The sequence below is a fragment of the Schistocerca piceifrons genome, unplaced genomic scaffold (genome assembly GCF_021461385.2).
Source record: "Schistocerca piceifrons isolate TAMUIC-IGC-003096 unplaced genomic scaffold, iqSchPice1.1 HiC_scaffold_2315, whole genome shotgun sequence".
NCBI classification, from domain to species: domain Eukaryota; kingdom Metazoa; phylum Arthropoda; class Insecta; order Orthoptera; family Acrididae; genus Schistocerca; species Schistocerca piceifrons.
Window position 1 is genome coordinate 954,306 of NW_025728246.1, and position 18,856 is coordinate 973,161.

The following is an 18,856-nucleotide window of genomic DNA, read 5'->3' on the forward strand; positions in this document are numbered from 1 at the left end:
CCCCCTAGCCCAAGATTGTCCTGCTGTTTGCGATGGAGCTTGGTGTTTGGTCGGCCACTAGCGACGGATGGCTGCAAAGTCAAGTCTCTCCAGTAGGCCCTGCCAAATCGCTTCTGTAGATGGCGGCCTCACTTGAAACAAACTGTCGGAAGGCGACAGTTGTGCTACAGATGGATTATTATAGGCTCGATACGTTAAAATGACTGCGACAGGTATGCACTTAAATATAAATTAGAGCTCGTAGTTCGCAAATACCAACATACTCTTAGCTGCAGCCGAAATTTGATTGGTTTGTAGATCTCGAAATGATGTTTAATTCGAAGGGCATACGCTATGGAATGTTGTGCGCTTTCATCTGGTGGGCAGTTTTGTCTCGTATTTCATACACACGCTATCTGCCACGTACACGCGTCGTTGTTACTACTGAGTGGCGTTTCGCACGGAGAAGGAGTGACCGCAAACGCGTGCTTCACGTAAAATTCATCGACGAGGATGGGATTCGAACCCACGCGTGCAGAGCACATTGGATTAGCAGTCCAACGCCTTAACCACTCGGCCACCTCGTCTGCTAGTACAACAGCTGTGTCTTGGGCTAGTGCTTGCGGAAAGAAGACATTTGTCGATTCGAAAACGCATTCAAAACATCGTACTGGGCCGGTGTTAACGTCTAATGCCAAGCTGCAGTGCAGCCGACCAAGCTCCCACTCGCGAATCGTTTAATGACAGCATCCGTCCACGTCGATATCCGATCGGGGCAAAATCACCGGCCCACCTATTTACTGCAGGAATAAGCATTGTATCGACATGCAGTGTCGTCTAATGCAAATGAGAAAGGTGCTGTGCATTCTTTTCCAAGACTTACTGCAACGAAACGTACAGCTCGATACGCTACACTGATATTGCTTGCAAGGTTTTGACGTTCCCCCTAGCCCAAGATTGTCCTGCTGTTTGCGATGGAGCTTGGTGTTTGGTCGGCCACTAGCGACGGATGGCTGCAAAGTCAAGTCTCTCCAGTAGGCCCTGCCAAATCGCTTCTGTAGATGGCGGCCTCACTTGCGACAGTTTGTGTTACAGATGGATTATTATAGGCTCGATACGTTAAAATGACTGCGACAGGTATGCACTTAAATATAAATTAGAGCTCGTAGTTCGCAAATACCAACATACTCTTAGCTGCAGCCGAAATTTGATTGGTTTGTAGATCTCGAAATGATGTTTAATTCGAAGGGCATACGCTATGGAATGTTGTGCGCTTTCATCTGGTGGGCAGTTTTGTCTCGTATTTCATACACACGCTATCTGCCACGTACACGCGTCGTTGTTACTACTGAGTGGCGTTTCGCACGGAGAAGGAGTGACCGCAAACGCGTGCTTCACGTAAAATTCATCGACGAGGATGGGATTCGAACCCACGCGTGCAGAGCACATTGGATTAGCAGTCCAACGCCTTAACCACTCGGCCACCTCGTCTGCTAGTACAACAGCTGTGTCTTGGGCTAGTGCTTGCGGAAAGAAGACATTTGTCGATTCGAAAACGCATTCAAAACATCGTACTGGGCCGGTGTTAACGTCTAATGCCAAGCTGCAGTGCAGCCGACCAAGCTCCCACTCGCGAATCGTTTAATGACAGCATCCGTCCACGTCGATATCCGATCGGGGCAAAATCACCGGCCCACCTATTTACTGCAGGAATAAGCATTGTATCGACATGCAGTGTCGTCTAATGCAAATGAGAAAGGTGCTGTGCATTCTTTTCCAAGACTTACTGCAACGAAACGTACAGCTCGATACGCTACACTGATATTGCTTGCAAGGTTTTGACGTTCCCCCTAGCCCAAGATTGTCCTGCTGTTTGCGATGGAGCTTGGTGTTTGGTCGGCCACTAGCGACGGATGGCTGCAAAGTCAAGTCTCTCCAGTAGGCCCTGCCAAATCGCTTCTGTAGATGGCGGCCTCACTTGAAACAAACTGTCGGAAGGCGACAGTTGTGCTACAGATGGATTATTATAGGCTCGATACGTTAAAATGACTGCGACAGGTATGCACTTAAATATAAATTAGAGCTCGTAGTTCGCAAATACCAACATACTCTTAGCTGCAGCCGAAATTTGATTGGTTTGTAGATCTCGAAATGATGTTTAATTCGAAGGGCATACGCTATGGAATGTTGTGCGCTTTCATCTGGTGGGCAGTTTTGTCTCGTATTTCATACACACGCTATCTGCCACGTACACGCGTCGTTGTTACTACTGAGTGGCGTTTCGCACGGAGAAGGAGTGACCGCAAACGCGTGCTTCACGTAAAATTCATCGACGAGGATGGGATTCGAACCCACGCGTGCAGAGCACATTGGATTAGCAGTCCAACGCCTTAACCACTCGGCCACCTCGTCTGCTAGTACAACAGCTGTGTCTTGGGCTAGTGCTTGCGGAAAGAAGACATTTGTCGATTCGAAAACGCATTCAAAACATCGTTCTGGGCCGGTGTTAACGTCTAATGCCAAGCTGCAGTGCAGCCGACCAAGCTCCCACTCGCGAATCGTTTAATGACAGCATCCGTCCACGTCGATATCCGATCGGGGCAAAATCACCGGCCCACCTATTTACTGCAGGAATAAGCATTGTATCGACATGCAGTGTCGTCTAATGCAAATGAGAAAGGTGCTGTGCATTCTTTTCCAAGACTTACTGCAACGAAACGTACAGCTCGATACGCTACACTGATATTGCTTGCAAGGTTTTGACGTTCCCCCTAGCCCAAGATTGTCCTGCTGTTTGCGATGGAGCTTGGTGTTTGGTCGGCCACTAGCGACGGATGGCTGCAAAGTCAAGTCTCTCCAGTAGGCCCTGCCAAATCGCTTCTGTAGATGGCGGCCTCACTTGCGACAGTTTGTGCTACAGATGGATTATTATAGGCTCGATACGTTAAAATGACTGCGACAGGTATGCACTTAAATATAAATTAGAGCTCGTAGTTCGCAAATACCAACATACTCTTAGCTGCAGCCGAAATTTGATTGGTTTGTAGATCTCGAAATGATGTTTAATTCGAAGGGCATACGCTATGGAATGTTGTGCGCTTTCATCTGGTGGGCAGTTTTGTCTCGTATTTCATACACACGCTATCTGCCACGTACACGCGTCGTTGTTACTACTGAGTGGCGTTTCGCACGGAGAAGGAGTGACCGCAAACGCGTGCTTCACGTAAAATTCATCGACGAGGATGGGATTCGAACCCACGCGTGCAGAGCACATTGGATTAGCATTCCAACGCCTTAACCACTTTTTTTTTTTTTTTTTTTTTTTTGACTCATAACTTTATATGAGGGCCGAAATGTAGTAAAAAAAAAATTATACATATAAGTGGACTCGAACAGGCGACTATCAGTTTAGAATGCGCGACTATTACCGCTAGACCATTTTTTTTTTTTTTTTTTTTTTCCCGAACAGGGACTTGAACCCTGGACCCTTAGGTTAAAAGCCTAATGCTCTACCGACTTTTTTTTTTTTTATTTTTTTTTTAATGCTCTACGACTTTTTTTTTTTTTTTTTTTTTTTCAAATTGCACCCAAAGCAGGAATCATACCCTTTTTTTTTTTTTTTTTTTTTTTTTTTTTTTTTTTTTTTTTTTTTTTTTTTTTTTTTGAAAAAGGAATGCAGTCGGTAGGATGTTTTTAATTCTTTTGCTTCTAAGGGAGTTAGTTGTCTAGTGAGTTCCTCTTACGGCATGCACTAGGCAACCAGAACAGCTACAGGAGAGAGTCATTTTTGTTGTCAGCGGCAGTTGCATTATCACAAAAGCACAGTAATTCCATTGGCGTCGTATCAAAATGAATACCTGCCGAAACCCGGGATCGAACCAGGGACCTTTAGATCTTCAGTCTAACGCTCTCCCAACCTTTTTTTTTTTTTTTTTTTTTTTTTATTTTTTTTTAACCCTAAGCAGGAATCATACCCCTAGACCAACTTTTTTGTTTTTTTTTTTTTAAATGCCTGCAATTCAGTCTCAGCTCATTATGAGCAAGTGAAAGCGTAATTATTATTCCTCTAACAAATATATCTATTGAAAAAAAAAAATTTATTAAGGAACATCCACAACACAGCCACTTCATAAGAAGTACACTACTGAAATTAAAATCCTAAAACATGACTATATAATGTAGACTGCTTTGTGAAATAAAGATTTAAAAAAAGAAACACGAAAACTTCAGTCCTCGTGTAGAGAAGAAACATACATAAAGGCGGCAAATCCAGAAACAGTATAAAAGAAAATGGCTCACACAGGTGACCTTAGCCAACACCCTCTCTTTCAAATGTCAGGCTAAGCATATTGGCAAAATCATCTCGGAGGCCTGGCAATCGCAAGCGCTGCCAGTAAGCAGTAAGCATGTACTGCCGAAACGCTAGGTGTCCATCCTCTTCATGACAACTGTTGACAAAATGTACGAAATGGCCAATCAACCACATGACGGTATGGAGCTTCGTCCGCGGAAAAAAGGAAGAATCGGGCCGGACGATGATGTCAATAGTATAAGCGGCTTCAGCAGACCTAGTGACAAAAGCAAGTTGTTTCCTGAGCCAACGCCAATTAGCAAGGTGCCCACAGCAGGTGAATCGATGTTCAAGGGTATCCAGGAGGCCACACCGAGTACAGGTGTCCGTGTCAGAAAGACCAATACGGTGCAGTCGTACATTGGTGGGAACCAAATTATTTATTACCCTATACCACGTGGACGCCACGGCCATAGAGTGGATCGGCAGACTAACGTTCTTCCAGACGTTCCTCCAGGACACAGATGGAGACGCCAGTTCTATTGGATTGGGACCGGCCAGCCCCTCCCAGCGGGCAATCAAGCCCTTGGTCGTTGGCACCGGTCGCCGCAAGAAGACGTCACCGAGGTAACTCACCGCAATGTAAAATTCCCGAATGTGTTTCAACTTAAAATTTAGGCGTCCGACATCGACAGGTGGAGCAAGGCTCGCCGGACGCACAACAGTAAAAAGCCTGGATGTAATTGAAGTCACTTCTTGCGTAACAATTAGAGTCGTTCGGCGGACGTACAAAGCAGACGCCTTGCGAGTAATGTCAGAGAGGCCCAAGCCTCCGGAGAGACGCGGTTTCGTCATTACCTCGTAACGTAACTTGAATAGATGGCCCTTCCATATAAACCTGCTAGACAATTGGCGCAACCTTTTCGCCACCATCATGGGAAGTGGGAACAGCTGAGCAACATAATAAGCTTTACATAGAACGTAGGTGTCTAAAATTCTGACTTTTTGCAAAATGGTAGCAGAGCGCTGCTCATGGACCATCAGAGCCCCCTGTATCTTCTCGGTGACAGATTTCCAATTGAGAGCCGCCATTTTTAGAGGACACCGATCAATGATAATCCCCAAGGACGTATGGCGATCGACAAAAGTGGCCCAAGGGACGTCAGCATCGCGAAATCCTCGAATATCAAGGAACTTACATTTACCCTGATTGAGACGCGCTCCAGAGACACGACAGTATGCATCAACCGCCCCTTTCAACAACGGGATATCATCACGTTGACGGAGGAGAACAACGACATCATCCGCATATGCCTTAACAGAGAGCTTCCCACCAGAGAGGGACATACCCTGAAGCTTGAGAGCAATAGTCCGAAGCAGCGGTTCCAGGGACAATACGAATAAAGACATAGAGAGCGGACTACCCTGAGGCACTCCGCGGCGGATAGCAATGGGCGGCGTCAGCTGCCCATTGACTGACACCCGAGCTGTTATTCCCCTATACAAATTGCCAAGAACACCACGTGATGAAGCGTTAAAACCTATTGTACCTAAAACACGATCTAAAAACACATGACTGACGTGATCAAAAGCCTTATAAAAATCAAGGAAGGCAAAGGCACAATGTACGTTTGTAACCGCCGCAACCGAGACAACATCCCGATATTCGGCTACTGGTGTCAGAATAGATCTATCATGAAAACAACATTGATGTGCACCAATCACACCCCGAAGCAGAGAAGACAACCGGCTATTGAGCGCTCTAGCAGCTGTCTTATAGTCAAAATTCAGCAATGTGAGCGGACGAAGATTGGCAGCAGATAAACGACCAGACGACTTCGGGATTAAAACAATTTTCCCTACTTTAAAATCGGCAGGCACATCCATCCCCCTGACAATCTCATTTAAAATCTGCGTAAAAATGCCACCCAAAAGAGGCCAAAAACGGAGATAAAATTCTTTAGGCAGGCCGTCTGGACCCGGCGATTTACTGGACGGAGAGCGAGCAATAAAATCGAAAACATCATCTACCTGGAACTCCCGGAGAAATTCGCCGTTCGCGTCAGGCGCGATCGTCGCAGTTAGATCCCCAAAGACATCATCCGAAAGAGACTCACCAGAATCATCGGCAGAATATAGACTAGTGTAATACTGATGAAGAGCACGAACCATTTCCTCCTGTGCAATAAGCTGTCGCCCATCATCCACCGTAAGAGAAGAGATGAAGGAGCGACGACGACGAGTCTGATGCCGTAGCAGGTGGTACAAGGATGTCAGTTTACCTTCAACAAGAGAGTGAGGTTTCGACTTAACTCGCAGACCATCCATCTGTCGTCGTTTAAGGCTCAAGAGCTTGGCTTTAATACGACGAACATCATGGATCCGCAGTGGAGAGGTACCCGCCGCGTCATATAGTTCACGCAGGACAGAGTAGTAATATTCATACGTGTTCTTAAAATCACGCGTCCTAGCAGCACAGTAGAAAATCAAAGTCTGACGAATCTTGGGCTTGGCAAACGCAGTCCACCAAACCAGCAAGGAGGGGTATCGCGGGACAGAGCGAAGACATCGCTCCCACACGCCACTTATAACATCATCCATAGCACTGTCGGCAAGGTGGGAAACATTTAACATCCACTGGGAACGATAAAGTTTTGCAGGTTGGCGACTAAGATTTACAGTTGCAGTAAAAGCACAATGGTCAGAAAAACTAGTAGGAATAACATCGACAGAAAGAATTTTATCACATAAAAAATCAGATAAATAGAATCTGTCGAGTCTACTGCATGAGGACGCGGTAAAAAACGTATATTTCACCAGGGTTGGATATTTGTGTTCCCAAACATCACGCAGATGCATCGTACGAACTAAGTCATGTAAATCACGGCAATAATTAAAATTGGGGGACTGGTCTGCAGGGCGTAAAACACAATTAAAATCGCCTCCGAGCAGGAGACTCCGAGGACTCTGGCGCAAAAGATAAATAAGCTCTTCTTTATAAAAGCGCGATCGAGCCACAGTGTGACCCGAACCAGAGGGGGCATACAAAACAACGAGGCGGAGATCAAAAAGACGACAACCTATCCCACGGCCAGAGTCAAGGAATTCAATGTCAGTAATAGGAATGCCCTCTCGAAAGAAAAGAGCAGTTCCTGTTGAATATTCCGGCGCGACATTAAAAACAGTTTGAAATCCAGGTAGAGAGAGATCAGAAAACAACACTTCCTGCAAAAACACTACGTCCGCACAGGCGTCGTAAATAAACTGCCGCAAAGAGGCAATGCGAACGTCGGACTCAATACGGTTAACATTTAAGGTAAGAAAGGTGTATGCTTGAACCATAGAGAGAAAAGCGAGAAAACAAATCACCTACACCGACGCACCAGCGTCACAGTCCATAGCAGGGGTGACTGAGGCATCCGAGGGAGGGGGACTGCTACCCCGTTCCGCGGATCCCTTACGTTTCGGTTTTTTACGAACAGCATTAACGTTCGGCTGAACGCGTAACTTGCGTCGGCTGACGGGCAAGGAAACTTCAGCCGCCGGTGACGTAGGAGGGTCAAGTTCTGTATCCGACACCACCCGCGCCGGTCCACATGCGGGATCCGGGGTCGCGGGGGAAACATCCGACAAAACGGAATGGTCAACACCTGCACTAGCTTCCGGCAAACATGGACTGCACGGAGGCGAAACGTGAGCAGGAAGGTCCGAGGCCGCAGAGTTGGAAGGAAGCGGAGCAGCTCCGCTGGCAGAGGTATGGGGCAGCGAAGCAGGAAGTTGTCGCGGCTCCACTTGTTGTGACATCGAAGTCGGTTCGGAAGACGGCGCCAACAGGCCCGACCGACGACCCGACTCGAGAGAAGCTGCGTCGGAGGCCGGAGGGGCGCCAGCAGCCGCCACCGGAACCGCTACCTCAGGAGGGCAGGGAGCAGCTACAGTACACAGTGGCTCGGAGGATGCCGGTCGCTCGGACTGGGGCATCTCAGGGAGATCCTCATCCGTACTATTTCCATCGTGTGGGCGACGCCTCTTATTATTCAAAAGTGGCACACCCACCTGAGGGACAGACGGAACAACATCAGATTTAGCACGCAAAGGAGGAAATTCTGTATCAGGGGTGCGCAAAACCTGTGGAGGGGCGATACTACCACTGGACTGTGCTACACCAAGAGCAGAACCACCTGCAACGAGGTCAGCGACCGTTAACTTGCGACGCTGTTCGAGAGAATTTTTTAAAACAAAAACTCTCCGCGGACAGTCGGTACGCACGTGACCACTTTCATTGCACAAAAAACAGGTGCCCACCTGACCACTATATGTTACATGGACACGATATCCACCGATCTGCAGGTGAGATGGAATATTCTGCTTAACGTGCATTTCGACTGAACGAATACCACTGTAACATTGCAGGCGATGTTGGCTTGACCAGCGTTCAAGGCGAATGCTCTTTACATCACCATACTTCTGTAGACCCTCCTTAAGATAGACATTATCCACCTCCGGTGGAAGGTTGTAAACACGAACATTGGTATACGTGATGGAAGCATTGGAAAGCAGCACGGTACTTACAGAATCATCCCGATGCCGAAAGAGAACTTGATGACCATATTTAGAAAGAATTTTATCAACCTGGAGTGGGTCCATAAACTTAACAAAGAAAACATACAGTTCGGTATCAAAATAAGCAGTGTGCACCTGATCCGATTGAACACCAAAGGTATCTACCAACCAATCATGAATCTCAAGAGAACTAGGTTGCACATGGCGGGTTGACTTGTCAAAAGCAAAACTAACTGTAGCCTGACGAGGAATAACCTGGGACGACATTTTCAAAATATGCGGTCGAAACCGCTACACAAAAAACACTGAAATAAGGACAGAAAGTAACACAAGGTACGAAACAACGACGGAGAAACACTCACAGAAGTTGCAACACAACACGTAAACAAAAACGATAGTCCACTATACGTAACGCTACGGCGGAGCGGAAGACTAGGCACGTCCACACTGCACGGCGTCTAAAGCGGAACTAACCACTCGGCCACCTCGTCTGCTGGTACAACAGCTGTGTCTTGGGCTAGTGCTTGCGGAAAGAAGACATTTGTCGATTCGAAAACGCATTCAAAACATCGTACTGGGCCGGTGTTAACGTCTAATGCCAAGCTGCAGTGCAGCCGACCAAGCTCCCACTCGCGAATCGTTTAATGACAGCATCCGTCCACGTCGATATCCGATCGGGGCAAAATCACCGGCCCACCTATTTACTGCAGGAATAAGCATTGTATCGACATGCAGTGTCGTCTAATGCAAATGAGAAAGGTGCTGTGCATTCTTTTCCAAGACTTACTGCAACGAAACGTACAGCTCGATACGCTACACTGATATTGCTTGCAAGGTTTTGACGTTCCCCCTAGCCCAAGATTGTCCTGCTGTTTGCGATGGAGCTTGGTGTTTGGTCGGCCACTAGCGACGGATGGCTGCAAAGTCAAGTCTCTCCAGTAGGCCCTGCCAAATCGCTTCTGTAGATGGCGGCCTCACTTGCGACAGTTTGTGTTACAGATGGATTATTATAGGCTCGATACGTTAAAATGACTGCGACAGGTATGCACTTAAATATAAATTAGAGCTCGTAGTTCGCAAATACCAACATACTCTTAGCTGCAGCCGAAATTTGATTGGTTTGTAGATCTCGAAATGATGTTTAATTCGAAGGGCATACGCTATGGAATGTTGTGCGCTTTCATCTGGTGGGCAGTTTTGTCTCGTATTTCATACACACGCTATCTGCCACGTACACGCGTCGTTGTTACTACTGAGTGGCGTTTCGCACGGAGAAGGAGTGACCGCAAACGCGTGCTTCACGTAAAATTCATCGACGAGGATGGGATTCGAACCCACGCGTGCAGAGCACATTGGATTAGCATTCCAACGCCTTAACCACTCGGCCACCTCGTCTGCTGGTACAACAGCTGTGTCTTGGGCTAGTGCTTGCGGAAAGAAGACATTTGTCGATTCGAAAACGCATTCAAAACATCGTACTGGGCCGGTGTTAACGTCTAATGCCAAGCTGCAGTGCAGCCGACCAAGCTCCCACTCGCGAATCGTTTAATGACAGCATCCGTCCACGTCGATATCCGATCGGGGCAAAATCACCGGCCCACCTATTTACTGCAGGAATAAGCATTGTATCGACATGCAGTGTCGTCTAATGCAAATGAGAAAGGTGCTGTGCATTCTTTTCCAAGACTTACTGCAACGAAACGTACAGCTCGATACGCTACACTGATATTGCTTGCAAGGTTTTGACGTTCCCCCTAGCCCAAGATTGTCCTGCTGTTTGCGATGGAGCTTGGTGTTTGGTCGGCCACTAGCGACGGATGGCTGCAAAGTCAAGTCTCTCCAGTAGGCCCTGCCAAATCGCTTCTGTAGATGGCGGCCTCACTTGAAACAAACTGTCGGAAGGCGACAGTTGTGCTACAGATGGATTATTATAGGCTCGATACGTTAAAATGACTGCGACAGGTATGCACTTAAATATAAATTAGAGCTCGTAGTTCGCAAATACCAACATACTCTTAGCTGCAGCCGAAATTTGATTGGTTTGTAGATCTCGAAATGATGTTTAATTCGAAGGGCATACGCTATGGAATGTTGTGCGCTTTCATCTGGTGGGCAGTTTTGTCTCGTATTTCATACACACGCTATCTGCCACGTACACGCGTCGTTGTTACTACTGAGTGGCGTTTCGCACGGAGAAGGAGTGACCGCAAACGCGTGCTTCACGTAAAATTCATCGACGAGGATGGGATTCGAACCCACGCGTGCAGAGCACATTGGATTAGCATTCCAACGCCTTAACCACTCGGCCACCTCGTCTGCTGGTACAACAGCTGTGTCTTGGGCTAGTGCTTGCGGAAAGAAGACATTTGTCGATTCGAAAACGCATTCAAAACATCGTACTGGGCCGGTGTTAACGTCTAATGCCAAGCTGCAGTGCAGCCGACCAAGCTCCCACTCGCGAATCGTTTAATGACAGCATCCGTCCACGTCGATATCCGATCGGGGCAAAATCACCGGCCCACCTATTTACTGCAGGAATAAGCATTGTATCGACATGCAGTGTCGTCTAATGCAAATGAGAAAGGTGCTGTGCATTCTTTTCCAAGACTTACTGCAACGAAACGTACAGCTCGATACGCTACACTGATATTGCTTGCAAGGTTTTGACGTTCCCCCTAGCCCAAGATTGTCCTGCTGTTTGCGATGGAGCTTGGTGTTTGGTCGGCCACTAGCGACGGATGGCTGCAAAGTCAAGTCTCTCCAGTAGGCCCTGCCAAATCGCTTCTGTAGATGGCGGCCTCACTTGAAACAAACTGTCGGAAGGCGACAGTTGTGCTACAGATGGATTATTATAGGCTCGATACGTTAAAATGACTGCGACAGGTATGCACTTAAATATAAATTAGAGCTCGTAGTTCGCAAATACCAACATACTCTTAGCTGCAGCCGAAATTTGATTGGTTTGTAGATCTCGAAATGATGTTTAATTCGAAGGGCATACGCTATGGAATGTTGTGCGCTTTCATCTGGTGGGCAGTTTTGTCTCGTATTTCATACACACGCTATCTGCCACGTACACGCGTCGTTGTTACTACTGAGTGGCGTTTCGCACGGAGAAGGAGTGACCGCAAACGCGTGCTTCACGTAAAATTCATCGACGAGGATGGGATTCGAACCCACGCGTGCAGAGCACATTGGATTAGCAGTCCAACGCCTTAACCACTCGGCCACCTCGTCTGCTAGTACAACAGCTGTGTCTTGGGCTAGTGCTTGCGGAAAGAAGACATTTGTCGATTCGAAAACGCATTCAAAACATCGTTCTGGGCCGGTGTTAACGTCTAATGCCAAGCTGCAGTGCAGCCGACCAAGCTCCCACTCGCGAATCGTTTAATGACAGCATCCGTCCACGTCGATATCCGATCGGGGCAAAATCACCGGCCCACCTATTTACTGCAGGAATAAGCATTGTATCGACATGCAGTGTCGTCTAATGCAAATGAGAAAGGTGCTGTGCATTCTTTTCCAAGACTTACTGCAACGAAACGTACAGCTCGATACGCTACACTGATATTGCTTGCAAGGTTTTGACGTTCCCCCTAGCCCAAGATTGTCCTGCTGTTTGCGATGGAGCTTGGTGTTTGGTCGGCCACTAGCGACGGATGGCTGCAAAGTCAAGTCTCTCCAGTAGGCCCTGCCAAATCGCTTCTGTAGATGGCGGCCTCACTTGAAACAAACTGTCGGAAGGCGACAGTTGTGCTACAGATGGATTATTATAGGCTCGATACGTTAAAATGACTGCGACAGGTATGCACTTAAATATAAATTAGAGCTCGTAGTTCGCAAATACCAACATACTCTTAGCTGCAGCCGAAATTTGATTGGTTTGTAGATCTCGAAATGATGTTTAATTCGAAGGGCATACGCTATGGAATGTTGTGCGCTTTCATCTGGTGGGCAGTTTTGTCTCGTATTTCATACACACGCTATCTGCCACGTACACGCGTCGTTGTTACTACTGAGTGGCGTTTCGCACGGAGAAGGAGTGACCGCAAACGCGTGCTTCACGTAAAATTCATCGACGAGGATGGGATTCGAACCCACGCGTGCAGAGCACATTGGATTAGCAGTCCAACGCCTTAACCACTCGGCCACCTCGTCTGCTAGTACAACAGCTGTGTCTTGGGCTAGTGCTTGCGGAAAGAAGACATTTGTCGATTCGAAAACGCATTCAAAACATCGTTCTGGGCCGGTGTTAACGTCTAATGCCAAGCTGCAGTGCAGCCGACCAAGCTCCCACTCGCGAATCGTTTAATGACAGCATCCGTCCACGTCGATATCCGATCGGGGCAAAATCACCGGCCCACCTATTTACTGCAGGAATAAGCATTGTATCGACATGCAGTGTCGTCTAATGCAAATGAGAAAGGTGCTGTGCATTCTTTTCCAAGACTTACTGCAACGAAACGTACAGCTCGATACGCTACACTGATATTGCTTGCAAGGTTTTGACGTTCCCCCTAGCCCAAGATTGTCCTGCTGTTTGCGATGGAGCTTGGTGTTTGGTCGGCCACTAGCGACGGATGGCTGCAAAGTCAAGTCTCTCCAGTAGGCCCTGCCAAATCGCTTCTGTAGATGGCGGCCTCACTTGAAACAAACTGTCGGAAGGCGACAGTTGTGCTACAGATGGATTATTATAGGCTCGATACGTTAAAATGACTGCGACAGGTATGCACTTAAATATAAATTAGAGCTCGTAGTTCGCAAATTACCAACATACTCTTAGCTGCAGCCGAAATTTGATTGGTTTGTAGATCTCGAAATGATGTTTAATTCGAAGGGCATACGCTATGGAATGTTGTGCGCTTTCATCTGGTGGGCAGTTTTGTCTCGTATTTCATACACACGCTATCTGCCACGTACACGCGTCGTTGTTACTACTGAGTGGCGTTTCGCACGGAGAGGGAGTGACCGCAAACGCGTGCTTCACGTAAAATTCATCGACGAGGATGGGATTCGAACCCACGCGTGCAGAGCACATTGGATTAGCAGTCCAACGCCTTAACCACTTTTTTTTATTTTTTTTTTTTTTTTTTTTTTTTTTTTCACAGTAACAGAACATTTATTGGTTTTCTTAGTTTACACAGGGATATACAGGTATACAGAAAACTTGTAATTTCCTTTGCTTGAACATTAAAACACATAATGCTTCAAACTGTACTAACATGCAAATTTTTAGAATGTTAACTTCCTTTTCTTTTCTAAAACATCAGAAGCAATAACCTTTTAAAAAACTTAAGATTATTCAAAATATTTAAAGGTAGTTACTGAGATTCTAAATTAAACAAAATTTCCTTTTCCTTAAACGTTATAACCAATAACTTAAAAAAAAAATTAAATCATGCAATGTATTTAGAATAATCACTGAAGCTCTATATTGCCCAAATTCCCTCATATTTAAACATTAAAACAAATAAGTTAAAAAAAAAAAAAATAAACCAAGGTACTCCCCGCCGGGAATCGAACCCGAGAACCCGGGCGTTTTTTTAGTCATAACATTCTACAGTAGTACATATTTTTCAACTGACATTTAAAAGTAATAAAACAAAAGTTCCTTCGCATTTTAGAAAAAAAAAAAAAAAAAAAATCCAAGTCTAAACCAGATAGTGATGTTCGTCACTTGATCGTATTTGTTTTTCAAAGATCAAATTGTCTCTCGTTTCTTCATGTTCTGAATCGCATAATCGAAAATGGAGTTCACATGACTGTTCTTCTCAGGAAGTTGGCGTATGTATCATAATAATTATTCATGCGTAGTAGCTTGTGATGCTGGTCGGAAATGTACGTCCAAAAATCTTCTTCGCTCCTTTCTTTACTGGACAGGAGGTAAAATACTGCGTGTCCCTTCAACCAGTTGACGGCATTTTTCTTCCAGGTGGGGTATAACTCCTCTTCTGGGTATAAAAGGCACGCTGGCGTTATCGAATACGGCGGTTTTCTCTGCATAGTTGCTAATTTTTTTCTGATTGACAACCATATATTATTCGCATTTCCACAGACAAATTGATGTTCATCCGTATCAATCAGGTTGCAAATGGTACACAAAGGGGAATCAGCCAGGTGAATGGAATGTAGTCTGGAGTTTGTTGGAAATTTCCTATTCACAAAGTAGTACCACAATGACCGCACTTTTGTTGGTAAATATGGGTGATGTATGTTCCTCCAGATATCATGCCAAGAGTGACCGACGTATTTTTGTTCTATGATGTTCTTGGTCTGAAAGTTCATTACGTTTTGGTATATTTTCTTGACTTTGATGACATCTTTCTCGGGTGTTCCCAGTCCAATGTAGCTATACTCTACGAAGAAATGTTTTAGGTGGTAAAGTTCATTTGGGATGTGGTGAACGTCTATTGGGGCGTCCTGGCTGACCGGCGCTATTTCATTTAACAAGAATGCGGTGACACTGTCGACTGACCGCTTCCACAGTTTATATGTTTTACAGACGTACAATGCTTGTGCTTTATTGTACACGTCTGTGAGATTCAATCCACCATTCCCAGTCGGTAGAGTCAATGGCTGGTACTTGACTTTGGAGATGTGGCCGCGGCTGACGAAATGGCCAAAAGCAGCCAAAATCCTGTTCGCCACTTCCCTCGGCATTGGCAGGGCTTGAGCCACGTAATTTAATTTAGAGGACAAATAGATGTTGACGAGAGCCACTCTTTGTATCTCATCAAGAGTACGGAGATTGTGCTGACGTATACAGGCACGGATGGTGTTGAGGATTCTTCTGTAATTAACTGCGATGGTCTGCCGAATATTTCTTGTGTATTCCACTCCAAGACATGTCATGGTGACAATTTCCTTTATTGGCCCATGAATGGGAACTCCTAATCCGCTTCCAATATTCATTATGCCAGACTTATTCCTATTCATTTTCGCACCAGATACTTGTTCATATTTGTTTATTATGTCGAGTGCTTTCTCTATCTCGTCGTTGTCTTTGACAATAAATGCAACGTCATCGGCATATGCTCTGCAGACAATCCTACGGCCGCGTGTAGTGAATCCTTGTAGGTTGTGGCTGAGGCGAAAAAGCAATGGCTCGATTGCTATTGCAAAGAGTGACATAGACATCGGGCACCCTTGTCGCACCGAACTTTTCATTACAATGGGCTTACTGGACTGACCGTTTACCATAACTATCGATGTTGACTTCTGCAGAAGATTTGTAATAATGTTGATAAAACCTTGCGGGAAGTTCATGGCACGCATGGTGTGAAAAAGATAAACATGATCGACTCTATCGAATGCTTTCTCAAAGTCCAATGATACTATGGCGCATTTTATTTTACAGGCTGCGGCAATGGAAATAATATCTCTGTAGTCGCACAGTGTTTGGTAAATTGATCTGTCTTTTCCTACGCTCGATTGATATGATCCAGTGACTGTGTTCAATACTGATTTTAATCTTTCGTTTATGATGCGGGCAAATATTTTATAGTCCGAATTTAGGAGAGTGATAGGCCTAAAATTTGTTACAGATTTTCCTGCAGGATGTTTCGGGATTAGAACAATGGTTCCTTCTAGGAAGTCGCGTGGGATGCCATTGGCGGGATTCATTAATTCGTTACAGATGCACGCTAATTTGGGAATCAACTGTCTTCTGAACATTTGATAGAACTCGGCCGGGATACCGTCAGGCCCAGGAGACTTATTTTTCGGGCTTCGTGTTATAGCGTCTGCGACTTCTTCTTCTGTGATTTCAGTTAACAAGTTGTTTGCTTCTACTGGGTCGAGCCCGCGTGTGAATCCCGTCATGATGTCATTGTCCACCGGGATATCCATTGTCGTTTTGCCTAATTACTCTGCGAAGTACTTGTGAATTTCGTTCTTGATGTCACTTTGCTGCGTCAGTAACCTACCGTCAGAAGATCTTAGTTCGGTTATTATTTTCCTGCGTTGCCCCTTCCTCTCATTAATCACATGATATATAGATGTTTGCTCTCCTTTTACAGCATCGTGAAGTCCTGTTCTTACTTGATGACCTTCCAGCTGTTTCCGCTTCAGTCCGAGAAGTTTAGCCTGAATCCGTTTTATTTCCACGTAGTTGGCGATTACGGACTCATCAGATTGATATAGGTCACGAAGGACTTGGAAGTAATATTCTATCGTCCGTTTTTGCCAAACACTTTTCTCGCGGGAGTAATTCATCAGCGATTTTCTTATCGCGGGTTTCACACATTTCATCCACCATGCCAGTGCCGAGGTATATGAAGCGAATTTGTTCTCGCACGCGTTCCATACGTTATTGAATATTTCGTGGTATTCAGGGTCTTTTAGATGTTCCACGTTCAACTTCCACAAGCCTCGTCCCCTGTACGTTTCTTGCCGTTTTAAGTTCATGGTACATATGTATGCAGCGTGATCCGAAAAGATAGTGGGCCATAACTCTGTCTGGAGAACGTGTGTTTCCAGGTCGACTGTTACATAGATCCTGTCGATGCGACTAGCGGAATGATTCGTAATATGAGTGAAACCCGGCAATGCACCGTTCTTGAGCTCCCAGGTGTCAATTAAGCGGAGTTCTGTAATTACGGCTCCGAGTTCTGCACAGTTATTAAAATGCGGCGTCTGGTCTTTTGGAGACAGCACACAATTATAATCACCTCCAAAAATGATATGCTCGTAGCGGCCACCGAAAAGGGAAACTATATCATCTTTATAAAATTCAGCTCTTCGCCTCCTGTTCCCGGTGCCAGATGGTGCATAAATATTTATAAAACGCGTATTGTGAATGGTGACAGCTAGACCTCTGGCGTTTACCAGTTTCTCCACATCTTTGATGATAATTCCTTCTTTGGCGAGTATCGCAGTTCCGAGGTCACTGTCGCTCCCTGGATTTACGACTGCATTGTAACCTGTGATGGCATCCAGTCTAATATCTGTTACTTCTTGTAACATAATAACATCAATATCAGCGGCGTAGAGCATGTCTTGCAAGTTCTTAAGGTTTAATTCGCTACGGATCTTGTTTAGATTCAAAGTCCCGATTCTATAAGCTTGTAACGAATTCATGATTAATTAAGTAAGTATACAAGTCGTTATGACCCACTGTCGACAAAGCCTAAGGTTTTCCATGCTATGGCCGAGACGATGTCTCGTCCCTCATTTGTTTGTCTTTCTGCACTGGAATCTTTCCTCCTGGTAGGTGTGACACTTCTTTCATTTCCTCATCTGCGGGAAATTCTTCAATGTCATCTGCCCAATTTTTCGTATCACTGCGTTGAGACAACTCTATCTCTGGCCCACGTTGAGATGGAGTTCTGTTCTTTGTTTCTTTACTTGTGGACCGTTTCGTTTCACCATCGTGTTGCGTCTGCGTTTTCACTTTTCGAAACTCGTCTTTTCCCGCTGTATGCGGGGTCTGTGGGTCTACGTCAAAATTGACGGATGTCATACCACTGATTTTGCGACCAATTTGTTGTGCCTTTTCTCGCACTGATTGTACCTTTTGAGGAGCGTCAGGTGGAGCTATCCTCCGTTTTTTATGCTTTTTGGGAAGAGATCCGGATTTCTGTCGCTCTTCAGTCTCGGAAGCCGTGCTGGGATCTTGTGCAGCATCCTCGTTCTCGTCTCTCTGTACATCTTGCTCAGTAGTTCCGTCATTTTTGGAAAGACATCCTGCTTCTGTAATGGGCGCCGCTTCAGGCGACGGAACGACAGTCGTTACTTCAGTAGAGCTAGTGGTCACTGACAAGTTTTGGTCGTCGTCTTTTCTGTCGCCACTGCTCTCCAAAGCGAAACTCGGTGTCGTAGCAGAGTGGCCACGGGTGGCCGTAGCATATGTCACTGGTAAGGTCGTCATCGTCATGGGAGGGACTACTTCCCCCGCCGGCACCTGCGTCACTCTCCTCTGTATACATTCTGAACGTACGTGTCCAGTCTGTCCACAGCCGGAGCAAGTACGCGGCTGTCCATCATACATCACAATAGCTCTATAACCGCATACGTAAACATACG

At 46.0% G+C, this 18,856-nt stretch overlaps 7 non-coding genes across 7 annotated transcripts; all 7 read right to left on the bottom strand.

Annotated features, from left to right (window-relative positions):
- Window positions 1-484: 484 nt before the first annotated feature.
- Trnas-gcu lies at window positions 485-566 on the bottom strand. Its single transcript has one exon. It is a non-coding gene; the product is annotated as a tRNA-Ser (tRNA).
- Window positions 567-1,388: 822 nt separating this feature from the next.
- On the bottom strand, window positions 1,389-1,470 carry Trnas-gcu. The gene has a single exon. It is a non-coding gene; the product is annotated as a tRNA-Ser (tRNA).
- An 839-nt stretch (window positions 1,471-2,309) lies between these two features.
- Trnas-gcu lies at window positions 2,310-2,391 on the bottom strand. The gene has a single exon. It is a non-coding gene; the product is annotated as a tRNA-Ser (tRNA).
- A 7,755-nt stretch (window positions 2,392-10,146) lies between these two features.
- Window positions 10,147-10,228, bottom strand: Trnas-gcu. The gene has a single exon. It is a non-coding gene; the product is annotated as a tRNA-Ser (tRNA).
- An 839-nt stretch (window positions 10,229-11,067) lies between these two features.
- Trnas-gcu lies at window positions 11,068-11,149 on the bottom strand. The gene has a single exon. It is a non-coding gene; the product is annotated as a tRNA-Ser (tRNA).
- Window positions 11,150-11,988: 839 nt separating this feature from the next.
- Trnas-gcu lies at window positions 11,989-12,070 on the bottom strand. Its single transcript has one exon. It is a non-coding gene; the product is annotated as a tRNA-Ser (tRNA).
- Window positions 12,071-12,909: 839 nt separating this feature from the next.
- On the bottom strand, window positions 12,910-12,991 carry Trnas-gcu. Its single transcript has one exon. It is a non-coding gene; the product is annotated as a tRNA-Ser (tRNA).
- Between the last annotated feature and the right edge of the window lie 5,865 nt (window positions 12,992-18,856).